This window comes from Zootoca vivipara, chromosome 1 (genome assembly GCF_963506605.1).
Source record: "Zootoca vivipara chromosome 1, rZooViv1.1, whole genome shotgun sequence".
Lineage (NCBI taxonomy): Eukaryota > Metazoa > Chordata > Lepidosauria > Squamata > Lacertidae > Zootoca > Zootoca vivipara.
The window spans coordinates 4,859,967-4,887,966 of NC_083276.1; positions in this window are offsets into that span (position 1 = coordinate 4,859,967).

Here is a 28,000-nt window from a genome sequence, read left to right on the forward strand (position 1 = left end):
TCGCTTCGCAGCCGGGGTGTTTGGGAGCCGCTGATGTTTGGCCATCTGTGGCCACATGTTGCTGGTTCAACATGCATGCGCCTGGGTGCCCGCATCTGGGTGACGGCAGCAACAAGCTTCCCTCTCCTCCGATCCTCTCTGCTATTTAGGGGACGAGGAGGAGGACGAGAAGAGAATCATAGAATTGTAGAATTGGAAGGGACCACAAGAGTCATCTATCTAGCCCAACCCTCCTGAAATGCGGGGATCTTTTGGCCAACGCGGGACTCGAACCCATGAACCTGAGATTAAGAGCCTCATTCTCTTCTGACTGAGCTGTCGCAGCTGGACTTACAAAAGCAAGTTCCTATCATTTGCAGAACCTGAGAGATGAAGCCAAATTTTGCAGGGACTTCTAAAGGCAGCCCTGTATAGGGATTTTTAAAAAATAATGTTTAATGTTTTATTATGTTTTTTTATTTGTTGGAAGCAGCCCAAAGTGGCTGGGGCAACCCAGCCAGATGGGTGGGGTATAAATAATACAATTGTTGTTGTTGCTGCTGCTGCTGCTAAATAGGATGTCCCTATACTGTATAGAGAATAGTGTATAACCTTTGGGGGCTTTTTGAAAATTATTTTTAAAAATAATAATAATAAGGAATGGGGAAACAGCATGATGTGTGGCAGGTTTTAGGAACACAGGACTTAATAATAATAATAATAATAATAATAATAATAATAATAATAATAATAATTTATACCCGCCCATCTGGCCGGGTTCTCCCAGCCACTCTGGAAGGCTTCCAACAAAACATTAAAATACAGAAATCCATCAAACATTAAAAGCTTCCCTAAACAGGGCTGCCTTAAGATGCCTTCTAAAGGTCTGGTAGCTGTTTTTCTCTTTGACATCTGGTGGGAGGGTGCCACTACCGAGAAGGCCTTCTGCCTGATTCCCTGTAACTTGGCTTCTCGTAGCGAGGGAACCGCCAGAAGGCCCTCGGCACTGGACCTCAGTGTCCAGGCAGAACAATGGGGGTGGAGACGCTCCTTCAAGTATACAGGGTCGAGGCCGTTTCCCATCTGATCTAGCACCCTCTCTTCCATAGTAGCCAAATGAATTACTCTGGGTGGCCCAAAAGCAGAGAGACCATCAGGGCAATAGCCCTTTCTCACTGGAACAGCCTCTGTTGCTGGAGGATAGCATTTGTTCTCCTGCTCTCTTTGGAATGGAAAGCACATGCTCTCTATGCCCTGCCATTTTGGGATTTCTGCAGAACTGAAACACCATCCCAAACACATTAGCCCTTCTACAGAAAACCATTGTCAGGGTGACCCAGAAAGCCACAAGAATGGCTGGAGCAGGGATGCTATTTTCATTTTTCAAAGCACCCGTGTGGTCCAGCTTTTCCCCATTACTGTATTAATCATTTGAGGAATTGTCTCTCCTTCTTTCGCACTCCTTCATCCTTAAAGCATGTGGGGCTATAACTGTGATTATAGTCACCATACAAAACAAACTACTAAGGGAGCTGCCCTAGAAAATGTTGCATAAATGGTATTTGACACCAAGGAAGTTGTCCTTGGGGCGCTGTGGTCTAACCCACTGAGCCCAGGGCTTGCCGATCAGAAGGTCGGTGGTTCGAATCCCCATGACGGGGTGAGCTCCCATTGTTCAGTCCCAGCTCCTGCCCACCTAGCAGTTCGAAAGCACGTCAAGTGCAAGTAGATAAATAGGCACTGCTACAGCGGGAAGGTAAACAGCATTTCCATGCGCTGCTCTGGTTCGCCAGAAGCAGCTTTGTCATGCTGGCCACATGACCCGGAAGCTGTCTGCAGACAAACGCTGGCTCCCTCGGCTTATAGAGCGAGATGAGCGCTGCAACCCCAGAGTCGTCCGCGACTGGACCTAATGGTCAGGGGTCCCTTTACCTTTACCTTTAAGTTGTCCTTGAGAAACCTTAATCTTTCTGCCAGTAGTGGACCTATGTTTTGGGGGGACCCGAAGCTTGAACTGCTATGGGGGTCTCTCAGCAACCAGCAATGAAGTCTAGATAGCCACTGTTATCTTCTTCAGTTGTTCCTTGACAGATCACCACAACTTTTCCATGAGATTGCATTTTTGGGTATCGGTTTTAAGTACTTTCATGAACCCATTGTTATTCCTCTAGGGTCTTAGCCTCTGTTAAAAGGGGGGGGGTTGCATTAGCCACAGCAGACCAGCTAACTTACTGCAATACTCCACCTTCAAAATTTTGAGATAGTTGGAATACATAGAACAAAAAATTAATCAATTTGAGTCACACTTAAGCAATGTGGCCTAAAGTTGTTTCTGGGGCCTCTCTGGGATTAGGAGCCCTAAAGCTTAAGCTTCCTCAGATTTAAAGTAGATCTGCCCTTGCTTTCCCCTGTATGTTAGAGAGGGTGTGGTAGTATGATCTGCACAAACATCCACATGTGGTGGAGTTGGAAGTGAAAATGCCAGGAGATCTGTGACATCGCTGGTCAACGGATACATCCATCCCTGGTTTTGGTTCTGCTGAATGTTGCCTCAGGTAGAAATCCAGATCTTAATTGTCAGAGGTTATTACGGCTACTCCTGAGTAACAACTCTCCACAAACTTGTCTTTCAGAGTCTTTATTGGTGCACATTATTTACAGTGTGATGAGCTGTCGGTTTCATGTCCGCGCTATTCCATGTCAGAATCCGGCACTGCCCCTTTCCGCCCCTTGGACCAACATAAGAGCCTGGGGACAGCGAATCTCCTCCCTTTCCTCCTCCTCCTTAATTCCGCTGCCGGGGGAAAGGGTCTACGCTCCATCTTTTCCCTCTCCCCCCTTTCCGTCTCTTTCTCTTCCCGCCTGTGGAGCAGGGGCTCTTCCCTGCTGCCGGAGCCCTGGCTCTCCCTCTCTGCTTCCTGACTAGCTCCTTCAGACCCTGCGCTTCCATGGCTGCTTGGGGAGGAGCTGCTACTGATGACAGGGGGAGGTTCTCTATACTCTCTCCCCCTTACATTAATCATAAAGAACTGTTGAGCCATTTACTCTCAAGCAGTGGTAGCTCGTAGAATCATGGAACTGTAGAGTTGGAAGGACTCAACTAGTCCAACTCCCTGCAATGAAGGAATCTCAGCTCAAGCCTCCATGACAGATGGCCATCCAACCTCTGCTGAAAAACTTCCAAGGAAGGAGAGTCCACAACCTTCCAAGGGAGACTGTCGGTTCCACTGTCAAACATCTCTTAATGTCAGAAAATTTTCCTGTATGTTTATAGTTGGAATCTCCTTCCTTTTCATTTTAAGACATTGGTGTAGGTCAGGCATCCCCAAACTGCAGCCCTCCAGATGCTTTGGCCTACAACTCCCATGATCCCTAGCTAACAGGACCAGTGGTCGGGGAAGATGGGAATTGTAGTCCAAAACATCTGGAGGGCCGAAGTTTGGGGGTGCCTGGTGTAGGTCCTACCCTCCAGAGCGGGAGAAAACAAGCATGTTCACTCCTCCATGTCACAGCCCCGAAGATGTTTGAAGATGGCTATCAAATTTGTGAGAGATTTTACTTTCTTGGGCTCCTTGATCACTGCAGATGGTGACAGCAGTCACGAAATTAAAAGACGCCTGCTTCTTGGGAGAAAAGCAATGACAAACCTAGACAGCATCTTAAAAAGCAGAGACATCACCTTGCCGACAAAGGTCCGTATAGTTAAAGCTATGGTTTTCCCAGTAGTGATGTATGGAAGTGAGAGCTGGACCATAAAGAAGGCTGATCGCCGAAGAATTGATGCTTTTGAATTATGGTGCTGGAGGAGACTCTTGAGAGTCCCATGGACTGCAAGAAGATCAAACCTATCCATTCTGAAGGAAATCAGCCCTGAGTGCTCCCTGGAAGGACAGATCGTGAAGCTGAGGTTCCAATACTTTGGCCACCTCATGAGAAGAGAAGAATCCTTGGAAAAGACCCTGATGTTGGGAAAGATGGAGGGCACTAGGAGAAGGGGACGACAGAGGACGAGATGGTTGGACAGTGTTCTCGAAGCTACAAACATGAGTTTGACCAAACTACGGGAGGCAGTGCAAGACAGGAGTGCCTGGCGTGCTATGGTCCATGGGGTCACGAAGAGTCGGACACGACTAAACGTCTAAACAAATCAAATCTCTCGGTCTCCTCTTTTCCAGGTCAAACATCCCCAGCTCCTTTAACCGTTCCTCATCAGGCTTGGTTTCCAGACCCTTGATCATCTTGGTCAGCCTCCTCTGCATACATTCCAGCTTGTCAACATCCTTATTAAATTGTGGCACCCAGAACTGGACACAGTACATTCCAGGTGGGGTCTGACCAAGCCAAATAGAACAGGGCTATTACTTCCCTTCATCTGGACACTATACTTCATGATGATGCAGCCTAGAATAGCATTCGCTTTTTATTTTTGCTGCTGCATCACACTGTTGACTCATGTTCAGCTTGTGGTCCACCAAGACCCCTAGATCCTTTGCACATGTACTGCTAGTAAGCCAGGTGTCCCCCATCCTATATTTGTGCATCTGGTTCTTCCTGCCTAAGTGCAGAACTTTGCATTTGTCCCTATTGAAATTCATTTGGTTAGTTTGGGTCCAGTTCTTCAATCTGTGAAGGTCATCTTGAATTCTCTCTTCTGCAGCATTAGCTACCCCTCCCAGTTTGGTGTCTTCTGCCAATGTGATGGGCATCCCCTCAATTCCTTCACCCTAATCATTCATAAAGATGTTGAACAAAAACAGGTCCAGGACAAAACGACTGAATGACAGTCCTTCTTAGTTGAGACATGATAAGGACATGTAAGAGCTCATCATAACAGCCCCTATGGCTAAACTCCCAAGGAGATCCATTATTATTTTGTGCGCACACACACACACATGATGCCAACAAGGGCCAACAAAGCTATTCAGAGCTTGGGAATTTCTCCTCAGCTCCTCATCAGAGATGTCAGCACTAGGGCTGGAAGGGAGCTCTCAACACCTCTCCTTGCAATTTCTCATTTTCCCACTCTTAAATTCAGTTCCCCTCATTTCCTCAGCAAACTGTGTTTTTTTTGTTAATTTTTTAAAAAAACACATAGTGAGAATTCACCAGCATTTTATTTAGTGTAAATTTCTCCTAGCAAACACATTTTTGTAGGCACTCTTGACTAATGCACATGTTTCGGCAAGCAATTCTCCTTAAACAATGCAATTTTGTGTTTGTTTGTGTTTATTTAAAAAGATCCTTTTTATGCACACATTTCCCTAAGAGATGCAGTTTTGTAAACACTGGTTGGGGAACTGTATCGTAAGATTCAGATGACGTGTGATGGATGTGTTTCGGTTCACCCGTTGTTTTGAAGGACGATAGATTTAGTGATCATTTTGCTTATTCCACAAAAGATAAGCCTGGGAGATGTAACTGTTAGACCAGGAGTCAGCAACCTTTTTCAGCCGTGGGCTGGTCCACCATACCTCAGACCTTGGGGGGGGCAGGACTACATTTTTTGGGGGGGACGAACAAATTCCTATGCCCCACAAATAACCCAGAGATGCATTTTAAATAAAAGGACACATTCTACTCATGTAAAAACATGCTGATTCCCAGACTGTCCGTGGGCCGGAGTTAGAAGGTGATTGGGCCGGATCTGGCCCCTGGGCCTTAGTTTGCCTACCCATGGGTTAGTAGACTATTGGACTAGGACCCTGGGAGGTAAAGGTAAAGGGACCGCTGACCATTAGGTCCAGTCGTGACCAACTCTGGGGTTGCGCACTCATCTCACATTATTGGCCGAGGGAGCTGGTGTACAGCTTCCAGGTCATGTGGCCAGAGTGACAAAGCTGCTTCTGGAGAACCAGAGCAGCGCACGGAAACGCCGTTTACCTTCCCGCTGTAGCGGTCCCTATTTATCTACTTGCACTTTGACGTGCTTTTGAACTGCTAGGTTGGTAGGAGCTGGGACCAAGCAACGGGAGCTCACCCCGTCACAGGGATTCGAACCGCCGACCTTCTGATCAGCAAGCCCTAGGCTCAGTGGTTTAACCCACAGCGCCACCTGCATCCCTAGGACCCTGGGAGACCTGGGTACAAATCTCTACTCAACCATGAAGCTCACTAGGTGACCTTGGGCTAGTTGCTGCCTCTCAGCCCAACCTACCATACAGGGTTGTTGTCATTGTTGAATGAAGAGGAGCAGAACCAGGCACATCCCCTTGAGGAGCTCTTCGGAGAAAAAGGTGGGATGTAATTCCCAAACAACAGCTTCCATGGAAGCGCAAGCTGAATTTGGGGTTGGGTGGGTCTCAGCCACAATGCAAAATAAGAAAATTCCTTCAGTAGCACCTTAAAGACCAACTAAGTTTATATTTTGGTATGAGCTTTCGTGTGCATGCACACTAAAAGCCACAATGCATTTAGTCACATCTCTCTCTCTCTCCTTTTTTTTACATAATTTTAATTAAATTTTCTGTTTTACAAATTAAAGTATTCATTTAAACAACCTTAAAATATCAATGACTTCCTGACTTCTCTTTCCATGGTTCGTTTTGCATAACATAAATCCCTGCAGATTTTATGTAAACTAGACCATTCAGTATTCATTTATTACATCTATCAAAACTTATTTACACTGTTGAATTTATCTTAATGCTGCACATGTTTTCAAATGTACACAATTTCCCCCCATATATTCAATAAACATTTTCCAATCTTCTTTAAACTAATAATAATAATAATAATAATAATAATAATAATAATAATAATAATAATTTATTATTTACACCCCACCCATCTGGCTGGGCTTCCCCTGCCACTCTGGGCGGCTTCCAACAAACATTAAAATACATCAAAATGTGTTCTTCTTGTTCTTCTTGTTCTCTTATTCTATATGTTGGGTCCACAAGCTGCGCATATTCCGTCAGTTTAAGTTGCCATTCTTCTTGGGTTGGGACCTCGCTCGTTTTCCATTTTGGAGCTACAGTAGTGGCATACATAAATAACCTTTTTGACACCTGGGGATTTCCATCTGAATTATCCCCAACAGAAATGGACTTTGGGTTTAGGGAGGGGGAGTGCTTTTAATCATTTTTTTTCCAATTCATTATAAATTATTTCCCAATACTCTTTTACAGGTCCACCACATATGAAAGAACGTCACATATCTCTCCACCCACATGGTTACCGTGAACATTGACAAAACTTTGGGGCAGGGAGCAGGGAGAAAGAAGTGTTTATGCAAGACACCTGACCCCCTCCATTTTGGCTCAGCACTGCAGCAGACAGACTTTAATGCCATTTCTCCTGTGTGGCCACCATAGCTGCCAAGTTTTCCCTTTTCTCGCGAGGAAGCCTATTCAGCATAAGGGAAAATCCCTTTAAAAAAGGGATAACTTGGCAGCTATGGTGGCCACATAAGCATGGAGCAAGCGAGTGAGAACGGCGGGGACTCGTGATTCCAGGACAACATGTCTGTGGACAGATGAGAAATCCATGCTCGGCGCACACCCACTAAGACTTGGCCGCTAGCAATCAAGAGCCATCCCACTACACTGCACAAGGAAGGACTTCAGAGAAGTGTGACTAGCCCAAGGTCACCCAGCAGCTGCATGTGGAGGAGTGGAGACGCGAACCCGGTTCACCAGATTACGAGTCTACCACTCTTAACCACTACATCACGCTGGCTCTCCATCAGAAGTCCACGGCTTCTGATGGAAACCAATAATATCCTTTCTAAAGTCAACTTGGTATTCTTAACAAATTAGTTTAAAGAGGCACATGAATGCGAAACAATTTGAATTTCCTACCCTATATTAAAAATCACCAACTCCCAAATGACACAGAGGCATGAAAGCTCATCTCATTCACAGCGGGAGATACTCATTTTGAAGGGAAAGTCAAAAAGGACGTTTGGGTTTGTAATTAGATCTTAAGTGATTATGAAATTTGGGGAAACTGGTGTTTATGACACCTGCTGGCTTGGACTTCCCCCTCCTGCTGGGGGAAAGACATCAGAGGAATGAGCTGCAACTTAAATTAACTGACCCCTCCTTGACCCACGGCGGACCCACTCAGGACCATCCGAGTCAACCGAAAGTGGATGGTCTCCCAGTTGCTCGCTGAACCGGAGAAAATATTTTCCCTCTTCGACTTTCAAGCCTTCCTTTCTGTTGCTTTTGCATTTCACCTGGGAGGGAGAGGGGGGCGAGCGGCTGTGTTTGGGAGATGGGGCGGTGAGTTCGAAAAAGCTGGAGAGGTTTAAAAGCCACAGGTGATGTGATCCGTTAAAAAACCTGGATTTCGACATCGGCTGCCGGCTGGAGCAGACGGCAAAGCGATCAAACCGCTCGCCCTGTAGGTGGAAACATCTTTGCTGAAGTCATTAACGCTCCCCAAGAGGGATACTACTACCTGTATTGAAGGCAAGCAAATCATTTTTCTTGCTGCGATTTGATATTGAGAAATAACAGGAGGGAGATAAGCTGTATACCAGCAACCTTTTTCAGCCGTGGGCCGGTCCACTGTCCCTCAGACCATGTGGTGGGCTGGACTATATTTTGAAGGGTGGGGGGAATGAACGGATTCCTATGCCCCCACCAATAACCCAGAGAGGTGCATTTTAAATAAAAGGACACATTCTACTCATGTAAAAACACGGTGATTCCCGGGCCGTCCACGGGCCGGATTGAGAAAGCGATTAGGCCACATTTGGCCCCCAGGCCTTGGGTTGCCTACCCCTGGACTACAGGCTAAACAGTTACACACATACCCCTTCCCTAAAAAGATGAATAAGTGAGAATGGAAATAAGGGGAAACAAATACTCAAAATATTAATAATTGAAAAAGGATGGGCCGCACTGATGCTTTGAAAAATAAAGATTTAAAAACATCCTGTTTTGCCTCTGCCAAATCTGTGGCTTTCTAAGTTTTCTAATTGTTTTCTGCAGACAGGCTAATGGGTTTGGGCCGGTGTTTCGGTGTCCTTTTTTGTTTCGGCCTTGATATTTCTCTCTCTCTCTCTCTCTCTCTCTCTCTCTCTCTTTCTCTCTCTCTCGTTTTTTCAACCTTCCTCTTCCTCTTTATTAAACTTTTTTACGAGAAAAAACACCACAGCTTAAAAATGAATCCTACGAAACAGATGCAATTGATAAGCTATTAACATACCGTAACAGGTTTAAGATGCCTCAGCAACTAGACAACGTACTGATGATCCAAGTGTTTTCATTCTCCTTCGGATTTTCTTCACCGGGATTTCTTTGCAAGAGTTGTATTCACAGGGTAATGAGGTGAAAAGTTAACTCGAAAGTTCATAGCCTAGATTGGCCTTTCTCCACCTTGGGTCCCCAGATGTTGTTGGATTACAACTCCCACCAACAGTATCTGGTGATCAAATGTTGAGAAAGGCTGCTGCAGGTTTATTGAGGGTGGGTTGGGGGGCAAATGTTAACCTTTACCATTCTATAGTCAATAGACGCTTTCCAGGTTTTCTCAAATAGGTCCTTAATCTTTTGCACTTAGTTTTTGTGTTCATCATTTCTCTAAAAGAGCACATCACCAAACTTTTTGATACCCCTGGTCAATATAAACGTCCTGAAACATCTTCCACTTCTGAGCTTACTTCCACTGGGCTTACTAGCAGTACAGTCATACCTCGGTTTACAACCGCCTTGGTTTACAAACGCCGCGGACCCATCTGGAACGGATTAATTCACTTTCCATTACTTTCAATGGGAAAGTTCGCTTCAGGTTAAGTACGCTTCAGGTTAAGTACGGACTTCCAGAACCAATTACACTCATTGTTGTTGTTTAGTCGTGTAGTCGTGTCCGACTCTTCGTGAGCCCATGGACCAGAGCACGCCAGGCACTCCTGTCTTCCACTGCCTCCTGCAGTTTGGTCAAACTCATGTTTGCAGCTTCAAGAATACTGTCCAATCATCTCGTCCTCTGTCGTCCCCTTCTCCTAGTGCCCTCCATCTTTCCCAACATCAGGGTCTTTTCCAGGGAGTCTTCTCTTCTCATGAGGTGGCCAAAGTATTGGAGCCTCAGCTTCACGATCTGTCCTTCCAGTGAGCACTGAGGGCTGATTTCCTTCAGAATGGATAGGTTTGATCTTCTCACAGTCCATGGGACTCTCAAGAGTCTCCTCCAGCACCATAATTCAAAAGCATCAATTATTCGGCGATCAGCCTTCTTGATGGTCCAGCTCTCACTTCCATACATCACTACTGGGAAAACCATAGCTTTAACTATACGGACCTTTGTCAGCAAGGTGAGGTCTCTGCTTTTTAAGATGCTGTCTAGGTTTGTCATTGCTTTTCTCCCAAGAAGCAGGCGTCTTTTAATTTCGTGACTGCTGTCACCATCTGCAGTGATCAAGGAGCCCAAGAAAGTAAAATCTCTCACTGCCTCCATTTCTTCCCCTTCGGGTTACACTCATACTTCGGGTTAAGTACGCTTCAGTTTAAGTACTCCGTGGACCGTCTGGAACGGATTAATCCACTTTCCATTACTTTCAATGGGAAAGTTCACTTCAGGTTAAGTACGCTTCAGGTTAAGTACAGACTTCCAGAACCAATTGTGGTTATAAACCGAGGTACCACTGTACCGGTACATGTGAAAAGGATCTAGGGGTTTTGGTGGACCACAAACTTAACATGAGTCCACAGTGTGATGCAGCAGCAGCAAAAAAAGTTAACGCTATTCTAGGCTGCAGCCAGAGAAGTCTAGGTGTCCAAATCAAGGGAAGTGATAGTCCCACTCTCTTCTGCCTTGGTCAGACCACACCTGGAATACTGTGTCCAGCTTCTCCTGTTCTGGAGGGTAGGACTCGAACCAATGGCTTCACGTTACAGGACAGATTCCAGCTAAACATCAGGAAAAATATTTCTGACATTCAAGAGCTGTTCGACAGTGGAACGGTCTCCCAAAGGAGGTGGTGGACTCTCCTTCCTTGGAGGTTTTTAAGCAGAGGTTGGATGGCCATCTGTCATGGACGCTTCAGCTGAGACTCCTGCATTGCAGGGGGTTGGACTAGATGACCCTCAGGTTCCCTTCCAGGGCTGCTTTTCCTGTGAAGACAACGCAGGTGGTGTGCGCTATGCTTTCTGCCTTCGGTCTAGAAACATCTGGGGAGCAGGGGTGTTATATACCAGCTACCAAGACAAAGGCTGTCTCTAGGTTCCCAATAAGACCCTCCCCACTAAATGCACTTCATCTGGTTTCTGGAAGAAGCATCTTCTTGTCCCCGGTGCAAAAAAAACACCACTTAAATAAACTAATATTGTGATATTTTATCTACCTATCTTGGAGCGCTAGGCATACAACCATGCACCACAAATAAGAAGGAAATGTGCAAAAAATATGTTCCCTCTCCCCCCCCCATACCAGAAGGAATTTCATGACATGTATGCCTTGGGGAGGGGGCCGTGGAAAGAAGAGCCACATTCCTCTAGGCTGTCCTCTCTCTACATGCCCCCCCCAACGCCTGTTTCCAATGACGCTCTTGCCACGGGTGCAACAACCGGCCTGGCTCAGAGACTCGTCCGAACTGGATTTTGCATTTACGGGAACGAGCTGCGGCCACAAGGCCTCTCAAGCACCCGCCCTCTCTTTCTCTCGGAAGTCTAGGGAGGAACAGCTGGGTTCTGGCACCTTCCGCCGTGACAAGGACCATTCCGAACAAAGAGAGCCGGACCCGAAGGAAGAACGGGGTGGGTGCACGAAGCAGGAGGGGTGAGCTCGGAAATGCAAAACAGCCCTCCGTTAAATGGACTTAGCAGCCACAGCTGGGCTTATTTTAGAACCCGCCTTGGCAGCGAGAGGTTAAAAGGAGAGTGATCTCAGCATGAGGATTCTATTATTAAGACGCTTGTTGCTCAAAGTTCGACAGAGGGGTGCAGCAGGAACGCGTCTCGAACGCTGCATAGGCGTTGTTTTGTCCCAGGGTAGGTTCCACCCATGCTGATGTCATGCACAGCGGACATTTGGGAATGTGCATCTTTCTGTGGAGTGTGTGTGCATGCCCTCTAGGGTTGCCAGACTCAATAGAGGACAGGACTTCTGTGCCTTTAATTGCCCTGCTCTCTTTTGAGTCTGGAAACCTTAAAGAGAAACCAGCAGGCCCTTTGTTTAATTTCCAAGCAAAGGGTCTGCTGGTTTCTCTTTAAGGTTCCCAGACTCAAAAGAGCGCAGGGCAATTAAAGGCACAGAAGTCCTGTCCTCTATTGAGTCTGGCAACCCTAATGCCCTCATCCACACCAGGCAAAATGAAAAAGAAAGAGCTGCTTGCTGAATGGAAGGGAGCAAACACAACGTCGGCAGGTGGAAAGTAAAGTAAGCCTGGGGTTTTCCATGCAACCGGTGAAGAGGTTGCCTTTTTCTTACTGCCATTGGCTGACCTGCTGTGACATCATGGAATGTTCGCAAAGATCCTAATTGCTCAGACGGAAGCGGGAGTGGGCAACTATGCCTGTTTGGGTTTCTCTCAATTTCTCACTTTTCCTGTCTTAAACTCTTCTCATCGCTACATCATTTTATGCGTTTATTTAAGAAGGAAAAGTCCCCATGAAAAAGCTTCTTGCGTGTGAATTTTCAGAATATACACGTTTTCACATTTAACACACTTTTATATTTTACTTTCACTAATGTGCACATCTATAGGCAGACTCGACCACTGTATGTGTGTCTTACTTGGCCGGACAACTGCAATGGCAGGATTTGGAAAGTGCAAATTTCAAAGGAGAGTCATTTCGGTTTGCAGACTCTTTCGAAAAACGTAGATCTGGGAAGTCCGACTTTAAACAAAAACTGAATCCATCTTCTCCCCCATTCCTAGGGGGAAGTTGACAGCAACAGAACATGGCAAAACATTGCAGTTTCACTGAGGCAGAAAGAGCCTTCTTCCAGAGCCTTGAGACCGGGGAAAGGTGTGTGCTGTCTCCAGAAGCGGCGCAGGATAAAGGGTGATGGACAGGCAGTGCCAACCAGGAAAGCAAGTGAGAACAGCAAGAGAGGAGTTTCTGCCAGCCACCTTTTCCTTTGAGAGGCTCATGGTGGCATTCTATACTCAAAGCAACCCTGCAAGGGTGGTTGGGTGGCAGAAGAGCTACTTGCCAAAGGCCACCCAGAGAGCACTTTCCTCCATCCAAGCCGCCATTTCTCCAGCTCTGTTTTGGATAACAGCATAGCTGCCAAGTATCCCGTTTCCGCCAGGAAAACCCCTTTTTTCCTACCGTTTCCCGGCGGTCTCCCGTTTAGGTTTTTATCCCGATATTCTCCCTTAAATCTGCTTCTGCCGGCGGCCATTTTTCTGGTGTCGCTTTGCCCTTCTATGGGCACCAGAAAATGGCGGCGCCGGCGCCGGAAGTCGCTTCCACGCATGACCAGAAACGAGTAAAAGCGACTTCCGGTGGAGCTTTGCCCTTCTATGGGCATCAGAAAATGGCGGCGGCGGCGCCGGAAGTCGCTTTTACGTGTTTCCGATCATGCGTGGAAGCGACTTCCGGTGCTGGCGCAGCCATTTTCTGGTGCCCATAGAAGGGCAAAGCTCCACCGGAAGTTGCGTCTATGCAACTTCCGGTGTTGCGGGCTGCCGATCCCGGATCTTTCCGTCCAGGACTTGGCAGGTATGGATAACAGTGCTCATGATCCCGTGCCGGCCAGGGGTGAGGGGAGTTGTAGCGCCAAACAACTATAGAACGGCAGCTTGGGAAAAGGCTGCCCAAAAGGAAAGGTGACTTGTTTCTGCAGATATACGGCCAGGGCCAGCCTGCACAGCCTGCTATCTACCAGTTCGATCTGGTACACAGGCTGAGACCCTACTTGCCCGCAGACTATCTCGCCAGAGTGGTACATGCTCTAGTTATCTCCCGCTTGGACTACTGCAATGCGCTCTACGTGGGGCTACCTTTGAAGGTGACCTTGAAACTACAACTAATCCAGAATGCGGCAGCTAGACTGGTGACTGGGAGTGGCCGCCGAGACCACATAACACTGGTCCTGAAAGACCTACATTGGCTCCCAGTACGTTTCCGAGCACAATTCAAAGTGTTGGTGCTGACCTTTAAAGCCCTAAACGGCCTCGGCCCAGGATACCTGTAGGAGCATCTCCACCCCCATCGTTCAGCCCAGACACTGAGGTCCAGCTCTGAGGGCCTTCTGGAGGTTCCCTCACTGTGAGAAGCGAAGCGAAGCTACAGGAACCAGGCAGAGGGCCTTCTAGGTGGTGGTGCCCACCCTGTGGAATGCCCTCCCATCAGATGTCAAGGAAATAAACAACTCTCTGACTTTTAGAAGACATCTGAAGGCAACCCTGTTTAGAGAAGTTTTTAATGACTGATGTTTTAATGTATTTTTAATCTTTTGTTGGAAACTGCCCAGAGTGGGGAAACCCAGCCAGATGGGTGTATAAATAATATATTATTATTATTATTATTATTATTATTATTATTAGGCTAATATTATTATTATTCCCTGGCCTCCTCTGCTGCTGCTCACCACCACTTGCCACAGAGGTGATTTTTGGGTAGGTCATTCTGGCTGGATTAACCATTAAGCAAAATAAGCACCCGCTTGGAGCATTAATTTTTTAACATTAACAGCCACCAATTAATTTCTTAGCTGAGTGTTCCTTTTCTCAGTTGAAGTATATTGAAAATCCCCACAGAACAACAATGCTGGATGCCTTATCTCGACTAAGTATAGAAGCGGATGCGCTTTGTTTTTATAATAAATTTTATTCAGTTTTGAAAACGTAAACACATTAATTTCTAATTCAATAAGAAACATGATATAACCCTGGCCGTGGCAAAATTTCTTCTGGAGGTAGTAAGAATTAGAGATCAACATGTCTTGGATAAAACACAGTGGCTGCCTAGTAATGTCTTCTCTGTGTTTCTGCTGTACTTCGCTTTTGAGATCGTTTTTGCGGGTCTTTGGACCATAATAAGGAATGTGTGCGTATACATTTCATCTTGCAAAATGAACAAGGTGTCTTCCCACCCTGAGCTCTGTGGTGTTTTTATTCCCAAGCCTGCTCTGCTACATTATATGTCAAACACTATCGACTACATTTTTCCTTACATTTATTGTCATTCTCGATCCACTGCTCATAATTTGAATCCAGTCCGCAATTTCATTTGACTATAGTTCTTTCTCAAATATTTCAGAAAGGGTTTCCATTCTTCAGTAAAAAAGTAAGTGGCTTCGGCCTCTCACTCTTGCTGTCAACCTCGCCAATTCCACATAGTCCTTGAGTTTTGCGATCCATTCACATCAGATTGGTTTCGGGGGATCTGATCAAAGACTTTGCAATTGGAAAATGTAGGTGAAATATTTTCAGTTTTAAACAAAGCAGATGTATACCGAAATAAACATTATTTTCCATCTTGATTCATTTGGGAAAATGAAATTTTATTTTACGGTTTACTGTTGTTCACATTTTGAATTAGATATATAAGGGGACACCAAAAGGTCTTAAGCTTACCCTGCTGCTCATAACTGTCACCACCTCCATGTTTTCCCATCATGAGCTCTGCGAGCGCGGCTTTCTCCCGATTGAAGTGCAGCGTGTTTGAGGACCAGGACATTCGCAGGGAAACCAAAATGGTTGTTTACAAAGCTATTGTACTACCAACCTTACTATATGCTTGGGAAACATGGACCACTTATAAAAGCCATCTCCAGCTCCTTGAAAGATTCCATCAACGGTAAAATTTTACACATCACTTGGGAAGACAGGTGAACTAATGCCAGTGTACTGGAAGAAGCAAAGATCACCAGTGTTGAAGCAATGATTCTCCAACATCAACTTCATTGGACCGATCATGTTGTGCGGATACCTGATGATCGTCTTTCAAAGCAACTACTCTAATCCGAACTTAAAAATGGAAAGCGTAATACTGGTGGTCAACAAAAGAGGTTTAAAGACTCTCAAGGCAAATCTTAAAAAATGTAGTATGAACACCAAAAATTGGGAAACACTGGCCTGCGAGCGCTCCAATTGGAGAACAGCCTTTATCAAAGGTGTCATGGTCTTTGAAGATGCTCGAACTCAGAATGAAAGGGAGAAACATACTAAGAGGAAGGCAAGCTTGGCAAATTCACACGTGATCAACTCCCACCCGGGAACCAATGTCCCCACTGTGGAAGGACATGTGGATCCAGAATTGGCCTCCACAATCACTTACAGACTCGTTGTTAAAACCGTGTTTATGGAAGACAATCTTACTTGGCTACGAGGGATCGCCAAAGAAGAAGACTCTTCCTATTGCCACCTGCTGCCACCTTCTCTGCCCCCAACCATCCCCTATGCTTCCTCAGCCTCCTGCTCCTCCACAGTTGTCCAAAATATCTGCAGGGGGCATCCTGCTGTGAACAACCGTGGGAAATAGTTAGGGCAGCCCCCCTCCATCCTCCGATGGCAAGAGTTTTCCTACTTCAGAAGCATGGGTGGTTTCCTCCCAACTTTCCCTATAAAAAAAACACACCACTTATTTCATATTTCAAATCCTCCTGCCTTTCCTATTGTTCAGACAACTTTTGGCAGATCCCGCCATCCCGTTGTAAATAATAGATGTTTAATTTGCAAGGAGCAAAGCTCTCCTCTCCGACTCCTGGCAGGCTGTCTGCATCAGCTGCGTTTCATCCGACTGTAATTCATCCTGCTGGCTCTGCGTCCGGACTGGCAGCCTGCGTTTTCTTCCACCCCTTCCCATGCTCGGCGCGCCAAACTCCATCTCTGCACACCTCGCCGCACTGCGGAAGAAGGAGGAAGAGCAAAAGGGGGCGGGGGGGGGCATTGTGTTTGAATGATGGATAGAGCCGGTGCTTTTTTTCCCCCTTTAAAAATGTTTAGGGGTATGCAAGAAAATCACCATTTTAGAGTTCTAAACGGGGGGGTGGGAATAAATACAATAAATGAACCAAAGTACAAAGATTCACAAAATGTTTAGGGGTATGCGCACCCCCCAAGAAAAAAAGCACTGGATAGAGCCAATGGTACCATGTATTTTGAACATGGTCATAGGAGCACAATTGGCAAACGGGGTTGTCAGGTTACGTTTTCGAGTGAATCAGAATTAGAATGTTGTCCCCGTGGTGTGGTGTTGTTGTTGTTGTTGTTGTTTAAATAAGATTTCATTAAAACTTTTCCATAGTACAAGAATATTAAAGAAACTAATGCAAATAAAAACACACGGAGAGAGAGACACCAAAGGGAAACCAAAAAGAGAGAGAAGAAATGAAAATTTAAAAATATGGTTTTTTCAGATGCATTTGGCCCATTGAGTGTTGAGCAGCTGCAGGAAAAGTGTGGAAAATTGGCACCCAAAGAAGGAAATGGTGAAGCTGACATAAAAAGCCCTGCCTATAATTTTGCAGGAAAATGTCACCAATCCACCTTAAATTCTTTAATTGCTGAGCTTCAGCAGCCAGGCATTTTTAGGAAATGTGTGGAGTGTTTATTCCTTTACAGTGGTACCTTGGTTCTCGAACTTAATCCATTCTTGGAGTCCATTCGGCTCCCGAAACAGTTTGAAAACCAAGGCGTGGCTTCCGATTGGCTGCAGGAGCTTTTTGCACTCAATTGGAAGCTGCGTCAGACATTCAGCTCCCACAAAATGTTCGCAAAGCAGAACACTTACTTCCGGGTTTGTGGCGTTCTGGAGCCGATTCGTTTGTCAGCCAAGCTGTTCAAGAACCAATGTGCCACTGTATTGTAAACTGAGCCTTACACTGCCTACTCAGAAGTAAGTCGCAATGTATTCAAGAGAGCTTACTTCCAGGTAACTGGATAAAGACTGGGCACGCTTACACTGCAATGCTAAGCATTTTTTTCTCAGAAAATCGCACTGAGTTCAATAGGATTTACTCTCTGGTATGTTCTTGATCATTCTCACAGCTTCTATCATCATCATTATCATCATCATCATCATTTTATCACAGCTTTTTCCCTGACAGGGACTTGTTAGCTTACCAAAAATTATTTATTTAATTCCATTTATCTGCGGAAGGTGTTGTACATGATTGCCTTTCCTTGCACATTTTTTTCTTTACAACAACCCTGCGAGGTAGGCTGAGAGGCTGTCATTGCCTCAAGGTGACAGATGTTGATGTGTATATGAGCCGCTGCCCGCCTTCTCCAGCCCCGCCGGCAGCACCATCCTCCCTAAAAAAGACTCTGGGAAACGGGGGGGAGCGCTGGATATGCTTAAGATGGCCCTGGTCCCCACTGTAGAAGGACATGTGGATCCATAATTGGCCTCCGCAGTCACTTACGGACTCATTGTTAAAACCGTGTTTATGGAAGACAATCTTCGCTACAAGTGATCGCCAAAGGAGAAGAAGAAGAAGATGTCTATGTGTTCGGCGAGATCCATTGTGGGAGAAACTTCCTGATGTGGAATAGGATGTTCCCATTTTCACTGGAGAAATGTCGGCGGGTATGAACAAGCTGGCCTGCTCGAGAGGCATTCCTGGCACTCAATCAACAGAGCTTTCTCTGCCTCCCTGTCGGAATCAGGCCCGGCGCAGTTTCCCCCAAAAGAGAGGCTGCCCTGGGAGCATTAGCCATCGCAGGCCTCGAGGCACAGCATATGGGGATTGCGCAAGGGACCAGCAGCTGGAGGGTTTTGTTTTTCAACATGAGAAATGCTTTTTAAAAACCCAGACCCAGAAAGATGTTGTCGATGCCTTTGAAACGGCCGGCCAAAGCTTTCAGCAGCCTTGGCAATTTGATCCGAGAACCTCGTCGGAGCTGCTAATATTTCTTGGAGTTTGCCCAAATCATCTCTGGGGGCCTGAGCTGCTGCACTGCTGGTGGTAGCATGTGGGGGGCAGTGGTCAGGATTTTATCCCATTGCATGAAAGGGGAGCTAGAGTGGTGCTTTCTAACTTGTAAAGAAAAGGAAATAGCTTCTTCTTCGGCGATCACTTGTAGCCGAGTAAGATTGTCTTCCATACAGTGAGTCTGTAAGTGACTGTGGAGGCCAATTCTGGATCCACACATCCATCCACAGTAGGGGCATAGGTTTCCAGGCAGGAGTTGATCATGGTGTGGATTTGCCAAGCGTGCTTTCCTCTTAGCACGTTTCTCCCTTGTGTCCTGAGTTTGAGCATCTTCAAAGTCCCTGACACCTTTGGTAAAGGCTGTTCTCCAACTGGAGCGCTCGCAGGCCAGTGTTTCCCAATTGTTGGTGTTTATACTACATTTTTTAAAAATTTGCCTTCAGAGAGTCTTTGAACCTCTTTTGTTGACCACCAGCATTACATTTTCCATTTTTAAGTTTGGAATAGAGCAGTTGCTTTGGAAGACGATAGATCAGGCATCTGTACAACATGACCAGTCCAACGAAGTTGATGTTGAAGAAGAAAGGGGCCACGAGGTTCATCTGTCTGTCTGTCTGTCTGTCTATCTATCTATCTATCATCTATCTATCTATCTATCTATCTATCTATCATCTATCTATCTATATTGAATTCATGTACTACCCTATGCAGTGGTACCTCTAGTTACTAACTTAATTCGTTCCGGAGGTCCGTTCTTAACCTGAAACTGTTCTTAACCAGAGCGTACCTGCCAAGTTCCAGCCTGAGAAATAAGAAACCAGACCGGAAGTAGCAGACCGGAAGTAGCACTGCCGCCATTTTGGAACTGGGCGGAGCATGCTCAGAAGTGACTTTTGATGCTGCTGTGCCCAATTCCAAAATGGCCGCCGCACCAGAATAAACCGGGGGGGGAACAGTTTTTTCGGCTGGGAACAGCCGGACAAACAGGGGTTTCCCAAGGAATACGGGAGACTTGGCAGCTATGAGCCAGAGGCGTCCTTTCGCTAATAGGGCCTCTTGCTGCCGCTGCGCCACCAACACACAATTTCTGTTCTCATCTTGGAGCAAAATTCTCAACTCAAGGTAACTCTTCCAGGTTAGCGGAGTTTGTAACCTGAAGCATTTGTAACCTGAGGCGTTTGTAACTCAGGTAGAGTTTGTAAATGTACCTGGAGGCCTCAGGGCAGTTCACAGAAAAGATCCCAATATATAAAATCAAAATAAGAACAATAACCCAATAACACCCCCCCAAAAAAAAAGAGCCACATTTTAAAAGGGTATAGGATGTCAAATCTAGTCCAAACCACCTACAAAGCCCAAATCTTTTGCCCAACATGGGACTTGAACCCACAGCCATGAAATTAAGAGTCTCGTGCTCTACCAAAGGAGCTATAAGAACTGCGTGCCTTTATTTTGCCTGTGCCAAATAACCATGGTGTTTTGCATTTCAGCGCAAAATCCCCTCTTTTGGAGGGCCTGAATTCCACCTGGACAACTGCCTGTGTGGCAGAAGCTGCCCTGCCCACCTGGCCTAAATGTTGCCACCAACTTCCCTCCTGGATCTGATTTTTTTTTTGGAGGGAGGAGGTCTTCCAGGGAGCAACTGCCCTTTATCAAGTCCAAGATACCCACTTGACATCACCTGTCATAGTTTTCAGAACTTGTGCTGGAGCTTGTTATTTTCCTTCTCCCTCCTGTTCCTTTTTCCTCACATGTTGTTTCTTTCAGGATGGTCGGGCTGAGGGCAAAGACCGTCTTAGGGCTGGTTTCAACAACCCTTTTAATCTAGAGGACGGGGCAGAAACGCCATTAGGGAAGTCACGAAATAATGTCCCGAGCAAAAGCCAGGGCCCACTCTGCTGTGGCACCCGTGAGTTCAATAATATATCATTTTCATATAATTTTTCTCTTAAACCATAACATGCTGTAAATTTTATATCCAAATTCCACAATCGTTCCCATGCTTCCATATCTATAATATTATGACCAGGGCCGGATTTAGGTTTGATGAAGCCCTCAGCTACTGAAGGTCACGGGGCCCTTTATATGTCCAGCTGTTGTTTGTCAACAACAAATTGTCATTGTTTTTTGTGTTGAATATATGCTATATGGCAATTTATGGACCTAATAGATATCTAAAGCCATTTGCACATAACAAAATACTGGTATGTATTTTATCAAAGTAATTGTTGAACTGAAATGCAATTAAGAAGTATACTAATAGTGAAATACAATTAAGAAGAAGGATATTAATAGTGAAATATTAAGCTCTAACTGTATGTAGGTTTTACAGTGGTACCTCTACTTAACGAATTTAATGCTTTCCGAACGCACATTCATAAGTCGAAAAAAAATGTAAGTCGAATCTCATAGGAATGCATTGGGAGAAAAAAATCGTAAGTCAAAGCAACCCTATCTAAAAATTCATAAGTAGGAAAAATCCTATCTAAACCGCAGCCAAGATGGTGGACGGAGCTCTGTTCGTAAGTAGAAACATTCATAAGTAGAGTTATTCGTAAATAGAGGTACTACTGTATTTTACAGTGGTACCTCGGTTTACAAACACAATTGGTTCCGGAAGTCTGTACTTAACCTGAAGCGTACTTAACCTAAAGCGAACTTTCCCATTGAAAGTAATGGAAAGTGGATTAATCCGTTCCAGACGGGTCCGCGGAGTACTCAACCTGAAAGTACTCAAACCGAAGCGTACTTAAACCAAGGTATGACTGTATTTGTTTTTTATCTTATATTTTGGAAATGTACATCCAGGTTTTTTTCCCTTTACATTTTTTGGGGGGGCCAAAAGGGTGGGGCCCTAAGTTATAGCCTGTTTAGCTTATATGTAAATCCAACACTGATATGTCTGACATCTATTGCCTGATGTATCATTGAGAATCAATTGTTAAACCGCCCGGGGAACTGTAGCTCTGGGAGAGAAAAGAGGATTCTCCTAACAACCCTCAGCACCCTTAACAAACTACAGTTACCAGGATTATTTGGGACTGCTTGAAGTGGTGCCGTAGAGCTGGAAATGTGTTGTGCAAATGCGCATAATGTGCTCTCCAGTGCCCTTTGAGTCGGTGCCCTTGCCTCGCCAGGCGGAGATATCCCGTGAGGATTCCCTCACCTACAAAGGGCAGATCCCAGACCGAATGAGATCCCGCCTTTCTTCCGCCATCCAGCTCCTCGCTCCCACCCCCAGCAACCAAACAAACCCACGTAATTCTGCAGAAAAAAGGGTTATCACTTCATGTCAGGCGGACGGGTGGGGTGGGTGTGCAGGGAGGGGGAGATAATTATCCATTGTGAATCCTCCCGGCTTTTGTCTCCCTCTGAAGGGCTATTAAGTGACCCAGGGTGGCTGCAGACAGATACCTGCAGACAAAAGGATCAAGGGGAGAGAGCACAAAGCCCCCTGTGTCACCGTCCCCCTCCCCAGCCTCGGTGCAGGTGCAGGAGACACAGACCAGGTGGCTCAAAAGGCCCCTTTTGTCTGAAGCTGTCAGGATGGAGAAGCTGATTCATCTCCTGTTCCATCCCCAAACTCTCTTTCAGCTGCGTCAAGAAGACATCTCTTTCCCCCCCATCTCTCTCTCTCTCTCTCTCTCTCTCTCTCTCTCTCTCTCTCTCTCTCTCTCTCTCTCTCTCTCATGTGCCCCTCCTTGCCCCCCGCCCACCCGATCAGGAAGTCTGCAATGACATGCCTACTCGTTAAGCTCCATTAATGTGGTCCGGGGTTTAAACACTTCATGTCGAAAGTGGATAATTGCTGTCGGTGGGGTTTTAATAGCTGACACAGGTGCCTTTGAACAAAGATCAGGAATCAAGTGCATCTCCTCTCCTCCCCCCCCCCCATGCGCCTCCACCGGCAAACGTATCTACCACCCAGTTCTTATTATTACCAAGAGCCCCTCAGGAGCCTGGAGGGAGCTGTTACTCATTTAGGCCTGTGTCTTCCAAATAAGAGGGGGAAATGGAGCCACATGTGCAATGGGTCACTCCGACTCTCCCCCATTGCCCTCAGCAGAGTTGCACCACAGAAAAATAGGTGGTCACAACAGGCAATCTCTCTCTCTCTCTCTCTCTGCTCTGTTAATAGAATCATCTGCTTCTCTCAACCAGAGTCGGGGTGGGAGGAGAGCTCACTGCAGGGCGAAAGGGTAGAGAGAAGCACTTCAAGAATACAGTACTGTAGTTGAGGCTTACTAGGATATTGGACAGTGTTCTCGAAGCTACGAACATGAGTTTGACCAAACTGCGGGAGGCAGTGGAAGACAGGAGTGCCTGGCGTGCAAGGGCGTACCCACCATGGGGCAAGTTAGGGCAGCTGCCCTACTCTAGAAGCAGGGCTGGTGGGCAGAGGCGGAGCACAGCCCGGCGGAGCGCGAGTTCGCCATTCCCGCTGCGCCGCGCCGCACCCTCCCTCCAGCTCCCCGGCGCGCCCTCAGGCAAGGCCAAGCGCGGCGGGGAACCAGGGAGCGCGGCACGGTGGGCGGGAACGCCGAACTCGCGCTCCGCTGGGCTGGGCTCCGCCTCCGCCCACCAGCCCTGCTTCTAGGGAGGGGCACAGCCCGGCGGAGCGCGAGTTCGCCGTTCCCGCCCACTTTGTGGCCCCTCCCCTTCCGTGCCTTGGCCCCTCCCCTTGCCCCCCCCTAGTTTTGATCCTGGGTACGCCCATGCTGGCGTGGTCTGGTCCATGGGGTCACGAAGAGTCGGACACGACTAAACGACTAAACAACAACAACAACAAGGATAAGGAAACCAAAAGAAACTGTTGCGTATTATTTGCTTTTGTTTTTTTTAAATAATTTTTATTACATTTCCAAATAAACAACATCAAACAACCAAACAACAAATAACAACAACCACAAACAACAACAACAAAAACATAATTTTTTGCATTTTTTTCTTCTATTCACCTATTTTAGTTCGTTTTGCTCTGCCGAGCGTTGACTTCCCTCCCTCCCATCATTCGGTTTTCTTTTCTGCTCCTATCTCACAGTTTCTTATAGTCCAACTACAGTAATTAAAACCAATTCGTAGGATTTATTTCAGTCCTGCAAGGGCCTTTAAACTTCTACAGTTTTTCTCCATATAGTCCACAAATTTACTCCATTCCTTTTGGAACCTTATTTGTTCTGTTGCATTTATGATCTGCTTCCTAGAAGAGCGGAGGGAAACCTCAACCTGCTAGATCCATGGTTCCCAACGTGGGGATCACACCCCACAGGGTCCAGGGGCAATCTGATTTTTAAGAGGGGGGCAAATTGAAGAATGAGTGGATAGCCTTTTAGGCTTCCTCGACATGAATAGGAGTTCACTTTTTGAATAATAAGAATGATATGTCACTGGGTGGCATCAGGATTTTAGAGGTGCTTAGGTGGGGCATATGCAAAAGCCTTTGACTGTGTCGACCACAGCAAACTATGGCAAGTTCTTAAAGAAATGGGAGTGCCTGATCACCTCATCTGTCTCCTGAGAAATCTCTATGTGGGACAAGAAGCTACAGTTAGAACTGCATATGGAACAACTGAGTGGTTCAAAATTGGGAAAGGAGTACGACAAGGTTGTATATTGTCTCCCTGCTTATTTAACTTATATGCAGAATTCATCATGCGAAAGGCTGGACTAGATGAATCCCAAGCAGGAATTAAGATTGCCGGAAGAAATATCAACAACCTCAGATATGCAGATGACACAACCTTGATGGCAGAAAGTGAGGAGGAATTAAAGAACCTTTTAATGAGGGTGAAAGAGGAGAGCGCAAAATATGGTCTGAAGCTCAACATCAAAAAAACCAAGATCATGGCCACTGGTCCCATCACCTCCTGGCAAATAGAAGGGGAAGAAATGGAGGCAGTGAGAGATTTTACTTTCTTGGGCTCCTTGATCACTGCAGATGGTGACAGCAGTCACGAAATTAAAAGACGCCTGCTTCTTGGGAGAAAAGCAATGACAAACCTAGACAGCATCTTAAAAAGCAGAGACATCACCTTGCCGACAAAGGTCCGTATAGTTAAAGCTATGGTTTTCCCAGTAGCGATGTATGGAAGTGAGAGCTGGACCATAAAGAAGGCTGATCTCCGAAGAATTGATGCTTTTGAATTATGGTGCTGGAGGAGACTCTTGAGAGTCCCATGGACTGCAAGAAGATCAAACCTATCCATTCTGAAGGAAATCAGCCCTGAGTGCTCCCTGGAAGGACAGATCGTGAAGCTGAGGCTCCAATACTTTGGCCACCTCATGAGAAGAGAAGAATCCTTGGAAAAGACCCTGATGTTGGGAAAGATTGAGGGCACTAGGAGAAGGGGACGACAGAGGACAAGATGGTTGGACAGTGTTCTCGAAGCTACGAACATGAGTTTGACCAAACTGCGGGAGGCAGTGCAAGACAGGAGTGCCTGGCGTGCTATGGTCCATGGGGTCACGAAGAGTCGGACACGACTAAACGACTAAACAACAACAAGGTGGGGCATGGCCAAAAAAGGGGTTTGGATCCAGTGTGCTAGATCAAGCTAAAGACGCATCTCAGGGGAGGGTCCACTAAGGTTGTTGGCGCACAGTCCTCCCATTGAAAATGCCAAGCAATTATTATTATTATTATTATTATTATTATTATTATTATTATTAGAAAAAACCTTACAACATCTCAAAATTATCACTTGGCTGGGAGACTGCATTGCAAAATTCAGAGAAGTGCCAATTTCAAAGGCTGGCCGTCTTTCAGGTCACATGCCCTTCTCATGAACACTAGCCTGCCATGGACCATGCGATCCTCTGCCTCTGAATTCCGGTTGATCAGGGGTGAATTACGGTGAGTTCATGTCCTGCTTGCAGGTTTCCCACAAGCATCTGTTTGGTCATGGTGAGAAGAGAATGGTGGACTGGATGAGTCTTTGGTCTGATTCAGCAGAGCTCTTATTACATTGTTTAGAACAGGCATGGCCAAACTTGGCCCTCCAGATGTTTTGGGACAACAACTTCCATCATCCCTAGCTAACAGGACAGTGGTCAGGGATGAAGAGGAGGAGGAGGAGGAGGAGGAGGAGGAGTTTGGACTTGATATCCCACTTTATCACTACCCGAAGGAGTCTCAAAGCGGCTAACATTCTCCTTTCCCTTCCTCCCCCACCACAAACACTCTGTGAGGTGAGTGAGGCTGAGAGACTTCAGAGAAGTGCGACTAGCCCAAGGTCACCCAGCAGCTGCATGTGGAGGAGCAGGGAAGCGAACCCGGTTCCCCAGATTACAAGTCCACCGCTCTTAACCACTACACCACGCTGCCTCTCAGTGATGGGAATTGTAGTCCCAAAACACATTGGGGGCCAAGCTTGGCCATGCCTGGTTTAGAAAAATGATCATGAACTGCCCCAAGCAAAAACAAATGAGAACCTGAATAGTGGCTGATTTGTTTTTATTTAACTAATTGGAAAAAAAGGACATTTTCCAGACTACCTTATATATCTTACCTCGTTTTTGTGTGTGAAAGAAAATCAAAACCATTTAACTAAATCAGTATTTACATTCAAAATTAAAAAGTGACAAAGCCAGTAAGAGGGGGGGGGAAGCAGCTAAATTTACAGGAAGCCTGAAAATTTGTTGATCTATATACGCACAGCCAAGGCAAAGAATAAACACACACACACACACCACAATCCTACCCATGTATCCATTGTCCCCACATGTATGAAGGAAGTTTGTGTAAAGTTGGGGCAGAACAATTCTATACTCCATAGAATATACTCTATATTGTGCCGAGATTGAATATTGACACTTCCTGGAGTGAAGCAGGTGAAAGCTGGTGAATTGCTCAGGTTTTTGCAGCTGGGAGACTAACAACCCTGACTTGAGATATTTGCCCTTGACTGCTCTCATTCGAAGCTGCAACTCCACCTTGGGCGAGTAAGGGTTAAAGATGCTCTTAGATCCCCACCTCCCACGTGTGCCCGGTGATGTGTGTGTGAGAGTCAAAAGAGGTGATGTTCACATGGCCTGCAAAGACTTCTCTGTGATCTAAGCTAGTTTGACCTCTCATCACGGCGTACCTAACACCTGTGTTTTCCTTAAAAGTCTTGCCTCAGTGCTCCCAGCTGGCGACTTCAGTGGCGCAATGTCAGCAGCAACCAGCTGGGTTCTCAGACATGCTTCCAGCCTGGAGGTGAGCGAGGGATTTTCAGAAAGTGTTCCTGGTCCAGCCCCGCAATGACCCGGCCTAGACAGCTCTCGCACTGACCTCCGTCACAGATGTGGACTGCTAAATAGCCCTGCAACTGAGTTTCCCCAACATAGTGCCCCAGGAACCCCTTTAGTGCCCACCAAGACTCCCTGTTCCTCCCAGATTAATTCAGTTAATGGTTTTCTCCCCGGGGGTGGCATAATAGCCGAGGCGATAAAATCGGAAAATATCGAATAATCGGAAAATATTAAATAATTGTTAGCAGATAAAATGGGAACAAAATACTTCAAGAAGCTTTTGGAGAAGATGAATGGAGATCCCATATATACATATGAATTTGGTAGCCACCTAAGAAAATAAAAGGGACCCAGGTGGCACTGTGGTTAAACCACTGAGCCTAGGGCTTGCTGATCAGAAGGTCGGCGGTTCGAATCCCTGTGACGGGGTGAGCTCCTGTTGCTTGGTCCCAGCTCCTGCCAACCTAGCAGTTCGAAAGCACGTCAAAATGCAAGTAGATAAATAGGAACCGCTACAGCGGGAAGGTAAACGGCGTTTCCATGTGCTGCTCTGGTTTGCCAGAAGCGGCTTTGTCATGCTGTGCCTAGGGCTTGCTGATCAGAAGGTCAGCCATGGGCGTACCCAGGATCAAAACTAGGGGAGGGGCCAAGGCACGGAAGGGGAGGGGCCACAAAGTGGGCGGGAACGGCGAACTCGCGCTCCGCCGGGCTGTGCCCCTCCCTAGAAGCAGGGCTGGTGGGCGGAGGCGGAGCCCAGCCCAGCGGAGCGCGAGTTCGGCGTTCCCGCCCGCCGCGCCGTGCTCTCTGGTTCCCCGCCATGCTTGGCCTTGCCAGAGGGCGCGACGGGGAGCTGGAGGGAGGGCGCAGCGCGGCGGGTGGGAACGCCGAACTCGCGCTCCGCCGGGCTGTGCCCCTCCCTAGAAGCAGGGCTGGTGGGCGGAGGCGGAGCCCAGCCCAGCGGAGCGCGAGTTCGGCGTTCCCGCCCACCGCGCCGCGCTCCCTGGTTCCCCGC